Source organism: Petaurus breviceps, unplaced genomic scaffold (genome assembly GCF_028583685.1).
Source record: "Petaurus breviceps papuanus isolate PSGF00001 unplaced genomic scaffold, PetGlider_PUasm1.0 227, whole genome shotgun sequence".
NCBI classification, from domain to species: Eukaryota; Metazoa; Chordata; class Mammalia; order Diprotodontia; family Petauridae; genus Petaurus; species Petaurus breviceps.
This window is the reverse complement of record NW_027185896.1, coordinates 10,583,663-10,591,281: the sequence shown is the minus strand read 5'-3', so window position 1 is coordinate 10,591,281 and position 7,619 is coordinate 10,583,663.

The window sequence follows — 7,619 nt, the reverse complement described above, 5'->3', positions numbered from 1 at the left end:
AATTGAATAAGTTGTGGCCTGTGAATGTGATGAAGTACTATTATGCTGTAAAAATGGGGAAATAGATGATTTCAAAAAGTCATGGAAAAACTTATCTGAACAGATGGCAGAGTGAAGTGAGCAGAACTATTATTGTTTTTTTTTTTGGAGAGGGGAAGGCAGGGCAATTAGGGTTAAGTGACTTGCCCAAGGTCACACAGCTAGTAAGTGTTAAGTGTCTGAGGTTGGATTTGAATTCAGGTCCTCCTGACTCCAGTACTCTAGCCACTGCTCCACCTAGCTGCCCCTATTATTTCTTTCTTATTTGCTTTAGAATTCTGGTTCCTTTTAGAGTTCTTTTTCATTTATATTGTTCTAGTTACATATATTGTTCTTGGTCTTGTTAATTTCACTTTTCATCAAATTCATTCCAGTCTCCCCATATTGTATTTCCCCACATAACCGTCGCCACTACATAATTGTCACACCCTGTTTTTCCAGTCCAAAAAAAATTATAACCTTTCATCATGTAATTGTCACATGGAATAATTCTGTTCATCACGCTGCTTAAAAGGTAAACAGAACAGCAATGGTATATGCATACACATCTATCTCTCAAGCATTACAAGCCTAGAATTCTCAATGTAAGGCATTTTCAGTATATTTCTGAAAGTCAGATTGTGTGGTTTGTTTAGATCGATGCAGTACTGAGGGTACTGTCACTCAATCCAATAAAGAGCGAAGCTGCCATGAGTAAATCATGTGATATGGTAAGACTTGCATCTTCCCGTGTTAGCTAATTATACAGGTTGTCTGCCAGTGACACAGGTTAGTAATGTGATTTTTAAGTGATATTTGGCACAATATATTTTTTAAATAATTAAATTTAAACAATTTTTTTCACATAATGGTCATACCCCACTTTTTTGCAAAAAAAATTAGGCATAAAATCTGTGATGATTATGTGGTGAAATACAGTATTCCTCATATTTGTCATTTCTTACTGCACAGTAATATTCTATTACATTCCTATCTCACAGTTTGTCATCCCCCCATTTAATGGACATCTGCTTTGTTTACAATTCTTTTTACCACAGCGAGCCCTACTACAAATATTATAGTTCAGTCTTCTTATCTTATAGATGAGGAAACTGGGACCAAAAGTGGGAAAATGGCTTATCCAAGGACACATGTGTAAAAAGTGACAATAATAGCTAGCAACACACCCTTTCCCAACCCCCCCTCCCCCCACCATAAAAACATCTAGCATCGGGGCGGCTAGGTGGCTCAGTGAGTAAAGTGCTGGCCCTGGAGTCGGGAGGACCCAAGTTCGGTTCTGGCCTGAGACACTTAACACCCACACAAAAATACTAGCCGTGTAACCTTGAGCAAGTTACTTAACCCCAATTGCCCTCCAAAAGGCAAAAAAAAATAAAACATCTAACATCTATATTGTACTGTAAGATCGACAAAACACTTTACAAATATTATCTCATTTGATCTCCACAACTTCCCAATCCTGGGAAGTACATATTATCACCCTCATCCCCATTTTAGAGATGAGGAAATTGTGACAGGCTGTGGTTAAGTGACTTGTCAAGATTCATACAGTAAGTAAGTGCCTGAGATTGAATTTGAACTCAGGTCTCTCCTGACTCCAGGTCAATGGTCTCTCTACTGTGCTATCTAGTTGTCCCAAATTAGATTAGAATCCATATCCTGATTCCAAATCTAGCCCTTTCCCCATTTCTTAGTGCTTTCTTCACAGCAACCATGTGAGGTCACTAGTTTTGATGGTCCAGCCATACTGGCCTGCCTCACTAAACTGCATCACCTATCCTATCCCAGTTCCTTTGCTGACTCTCTCCCCTGCCTAAAATACTCTCCATCCTCACATTGACTTCTTGGAAGCCCTGGCCTCCTTCAAGAACAATCTTAAATACTCCCTTTCACAAAGAGGTCCTTCTCCTTCCCATCTCCATTGCTAGTGCCTTCCCCTCCAATGCTACCTTGTATCTATTTTGTATGTATCTCCTATGAGACCATTCATGCTGTCTTCCTCATAGGAATGAGGAAGGGCTTCCCAAGGGCAGGGTTTACTCCTGCTTTCTTTCCCCTCAAATGCACAGATTTAGTTCAGGGACAGACACACAGAAAGCGCTCAATGAATGCTTGGTGCTGGATGAATGAAGGTCAGGGTCAGAAAAGTGAAGGAACTTCCCTCGAGTCACACAGCTATTCAATAGCAGAGCTGGGATTCAAACCCAGGTGTTTTCTTGACTCCAAGTGCCCTGCTCTTTCCCATGTACCACACACAGTGCATCCTTAAAGTTAGCCAGCGGCTCATTCCACTCTCCCCAGTCCCCCAACCTTGCAATATGCCCCACGTCAGGTTCCTCAGCTCACTTGGGAGTTTTACAAATTTCTGTTCCAGTTGGTGACTGTTAAGACCTGGTGAAATCTGAGGGGCTGGGGGAGTAATAGGCCTGGCCCAAGGCAGAGCAGGTACAATAAGGGCTTACAAGTCAGTAGATCCTATTTTCTTTCCATTGTCCATCCTGCTCAGTTTGGTGACACTCTTTATGGTATACTGGCGCCACCTGGGGGACTTGGAAGAGAATGTCCTCTTTGCTCAGGGTTCCAGGAGATGCCAGAGGGACCCATGCCCTTTCCTGGATTATGGGATTGTGTGAGAGAGTCCTTGTCCTTTAAGTTCTGAAGGTCTCTGTGTAAAGTGGAAGGTTGGCCTGGAGAGCTGATTGAGAGGGTAAAGAGGCAAACACTTCAGTTCCTGCTGCGTTGGCCCTGGGGCTGGGCCCAGGCACATAGACTTTGCTTAGTGGGATTTGCGGTTAACTATGAAAAAAAATGTAGTGCTTCCTAAAAGAGGAGGCCCCCAGTCATGAGCTGCAAGAGAAGGAGGATTGTGGTTTTCCCATGGGGTTGTTACTATCTCAAGCTCTTATATTCATTTGACCTGGAGTTTGATGAACTTACTGGTTTTCTTCCTCTTTCTTTAGCCCAGCATCTGTAGATTGTTTCTTAGAACTTATTGTTTTATACTGATTGTCACAGACCAGGTCAGCCTTGCTCATTTGTCCCTGTGTGGTATGAACTTAAGGGATCCCTGCCAAACAAGCAAACAAAAAACAAACAAAAATAACCTACTTCTTTCTTCCCCACAAAGAAAAAAATTCTACCATTAGAACTACTTTCCCCTGGGTTGAACATTACCCTCACTCAGACTGCCTTTTAAAATGTAAATGCCCCTGGAATTATATAATTTAGAGGTGGAAGAAATTTCAAGAATCATCTACTCTAAGCCCCTAATTTAACAAATGGGGAAATTGAGATGTGGATGGGGGAAAGGGACTTGTCTGCTGTCTCATTTGTAGGAGATTCAGAGTTTGAACCCAGGTCTTTTGACTTCAGATCTGGTAGTCTTTCAACTCCCTCCTACCTCAAGGTAAGTGAGCTTATATGAGCCAGGCAGGGTGGCACTGGAAGAGGGCTCTGAGGATGTGTAGAAAGAACAAGTAACAGGAGACACAATTTTGGTTTTCAGGATATCCTGATTATAGGACATCTCTTTCCTTTCTTTATTTCTAAAAAAATGTATTTTATTTTCCCTCCAATCACACATTAAAAACAATCCTTAAACATTTTTAAAAAGTTTTGAAATTCTATCACTTCCTCCTTCTCTCCCCTCCCTCTTTACCCTCTCAATCAGTTCTCCAGGCCTACCTTTTACCTCAGACTGAGGCCTTCCGGACTTAAAGGTCAAGCACTCTCTCCCTCTCTCCACAGTCCCATTCTCCAGGAAAGGGAACAGATCTGACTGGCATCTCCTGGGATCCTGAGATGTTAAGTAATCAGACACAGGTTATACATGTGCAATTGTGTAAAATATTTCCATATTAGTAATTTTGTACATGAAAGAAAGAAAGTGAAAAATAGCGTGCTTTGGTCTGTATTTAAACAATATCAATTCTTTCTCTGGTGGCAGTTTGCTTCATCATTAGCCTTTTGGGATTTTCTTGGGTCATTTTATTGCTGAGAAGAGCTAAGTCATTCACATTTGCTCATTGTGCAATATTGTTTTTGTGTACAACATTCCCCTGGTTCTCTTCTATGCACTATGCGTCAGATCATGTAAGTCTTTCCAGGTTTTTTTTTCTGAAATCATCCTGCTTGTTATTTTTTATAGCATCATAGTGTTCCATCACAATCATATACCATAACTCGTTTGGTCATTTCCCAACTGATGGGCATCCCCTCAATTTCCAATTCTTAGCCACCACAAAAAGAGCTGCCATAAATGTTTTTGTACAAATAGGTAAGGCAACTCTTTCTCTTTCAAGTGAAACGATGCTGGCAATTCCTGAAGGAAGGAGTTATGGTGGTTCCTTATACCTAACGAGATCACTTCCATCCTTCCAGTCACCCAAGTTCAGAGCCTTAGAGATCTCTTAGAACCCTTTCTTTCCCTCATTCACATGTCCAATCAGTTGCCAAGTCTTGTTGGTACTACCCCTCCAACCTGTCCCCTTCTTTCACATAGCCACCACCTTAATTCAGATACTAATTACCTCTAGCCTAGACTGTTTGTTGCCTTAGCCATCTAATTGATTTCCTGAACCTCGAGTCTCTCTCTTCTTTAATACATCCCCCACACAGCTGCTACAATGATTTTCCTAAAGTCCAGGTCTGAACATGTCACTCAGAGAAGCTCTAATGGGTCCCTGTTGGCTCTAAGATCAAATACAAACACCTCTGTTTGATATTTTGAAGGCTTCATAGCCTGGCTCCAATCAACATTTCCACGCTTATCATCTATTAAATCTTCACTTCATCTAGTCTGCAATCCAGTCAAACAGGCCTTCTTGCCATTCCTCATACACAACATTCAATCTCCTGCCCCTGTTACCTTTGCACAAACTGTCTTCCATACTTAGTCAGAATGGTCTCTCTTATCACCTATTTCTTACTGCTTTTCAAAGATCAACCTAACAATTCCTTCTACATAAGGCTTTTCCTGATCCCCCTAGCTGTTAGTTTCTCTCTCCAAAAATGTCCTTGTGTTTATTTTATATATTTATTTATGTACTTTGTATATGATTACATGTGCCATATGTGGCTCTCTCTATAATTTATAAGATCTTTGAAAGCAGGGGCCATTTCATTTTTGTCTGTATACCTGGCACAGTCCGAAGCATTTAATAAATGTTTATTGATTGTTTGGTGAAAATAAAGTCAGAGGGAGCAGCTGGAATCCGAAGGAACTAAGTTCAAATTCGATCTTAATCACTTACTAGCTGTGTGACCCTGGGCACTTAACACCAATTGCCTAAAGAAAAGAAAGAAGGGGCAGCCAGGTGGTACAGTGAATAAGAGCGCCAGCCCCAGCATTGGGAGACCTGGGATTGGTTCCGGTCTCAGATATTTGGCACCCACATAAAAAAAATAACTGGCCGTATAACCTTGAGCAAGTTACTTAACCCCGATTGCTTAAAAGAAAAAGAAAAGAAAAGAAAGAAAAAGGAAGAAGTCAGAGGACAGAACCCTGATTCTTCCTTCCCAGAAGTCTTTTAATCTTAACCTCCTTCTTTTGACCTCTTGCTTATGGACCTTTTCAGGAAAAGACTTGGTGTGGAATTGGTAAAGATTTGGTCTCCCCAGGACCCTATTTATTACATCAGACATTTCCTCATCTCCAGCCAGAAACTCTACAGTCGATGCATTAATTGTTTATAGATAGAAATGGATGCTGGTAAACATAGTATTTCTCAAATTGTGGGTAACAACACAGAACAGGAAACCACAGAGGTCATTTAGTCCAACTCCCATATTTTAAAGATGAAGAAACTAACGTCCAGAGAAGTTAAGGAATTTATCCAAAGTCACATGGGTAGTAAATAATGGAGTCAATGTTCAAACTTAAGTCCCTTGACTCCAACACCAGTAAACCAACAGGTAGTTGGGTGGAGGGGGGTGAACCTTCTCTAGGCTGCCTACTAAGACTGCCTGATAGTCTAACATTAGCCATTCCTTTCTGTTAATGAGACAATGAGAGAGATATTGTGGAGTAGTGGGGAGAGAGCAGAACTCAGAGCCATGAAAACCTGGGTACGCTTCTTTTTTTTTTTTTTAAAGCAATCGGGGTTAAGTAACTTGCTCAGTTACATGGCCAGTTATTTCTGGGTGTGGTGCTAAGTATCTGAGCCCCGATTTGATCCAGGTCATCCCAACACTGGAGCCAGTGCTCTTACTTGCTGTGCTACCTGGCTGCCCCCTGGGTACACTTCTGGTATAGTTTGGGCAAGTCACTTAACTTCTCAGTGAATCAGGCAATTTCCTAAGACTACAGTTTGCAAAGAATTTGCCAACATGCCCTGGCAGAGGGAGTTTTCTCCTCCAGGAGTTCCTGTATCAATGAAATCACAGACCTCTGTTACAGTTAGCTTTCATGGGGCCAGCTAGGTAGTACAGTGAATGGAGTACCAGCCCTGGAGTCAGAAGGAACTGGATTCAAATGTGACTTCAGATACTTACTAGCTGTGTGACTCTGGGCAAATCACTTAATCTTGATTGCCTCTAAATACCCGCCCTGCCCCCCTTAAAAAAAAAAAAAAGCCCTAAACCCAGTTAGCTTTATGGAAACAGGAACTTCAGAGCCAGTATTAGCTATCAATACCTTTCCCCCAAAGACTTTATGAGGGGAGGCTTGGGAAAGTTCATAGACCTTTTTATGGCAAGGACAGAATATCAGTATCCCTGGCTGGAGCTGTTGTCAGCACTGAGAAGGGGGCTAGGAAGATAGGGGCTAAACAAAGGGGCAAATGGAAAACAGCCTTCTTGAAGAAGCCTTCTGGGCTGTGTGTGTGTGTATGTGTGGTGTTGGGGGAGGCAAATCTTGTTCAGTATAACTTCCTGTTGCTTTCTGGGACACCATCCTCCCAGCTCCTCCTTCCCATGTAGCTTGTCCTCATACCACCTCAACCCCACCCCCTTTCTAATCATCCACATTCTTTCTCTGGAGCTTGCCAGGCCTATTCCCCTTTCCTTTTTTAGGGTGTTTTGAAACTGGCAACTTTTTTGTTGGTACTGCCCTTCTAAGTCCAGGGCATAAGTGATTTGGACTCTAATTATCCAATCTACAATCCAAAGCCTTTTTCCTTGACATCAAGGAAAACTTCAACAATCAGAGATTGCCCAAAGTATAACAGGCTGCCTTGGGAGGTTATATGTTCCCATTACTGCACTGGACATATTCAAACAAAGGCTGAATGACCATTTATTAGGGATATTGCAGAGGAAATTTCTAGTTGATTATGAATGGAACTGGATAAGTTCTGGGTTTTTGTTTGTTTTTTTCAGATCTGAGATCCTGGGATTCTCTGGGTCCCCATTACTTTCCAGTCCTGAACTTGAGACTCAAAGAAAGGTAAATGAATTGTCAGCATAGTATTTTGGAAATCCTTAATTTCTAAGGCCACCGAGGCCTAGTGAGGGAAAGGATTTGCTCAGTGTCACATAGTATCTAGACTAGACCCCAGCTCCTAGACCAGAACAATTTCCTTGGCTCCACTCTGTCTCCCACCTCCCCTCCAAGGAGAATCCAATACTCTCCATCACGTTTA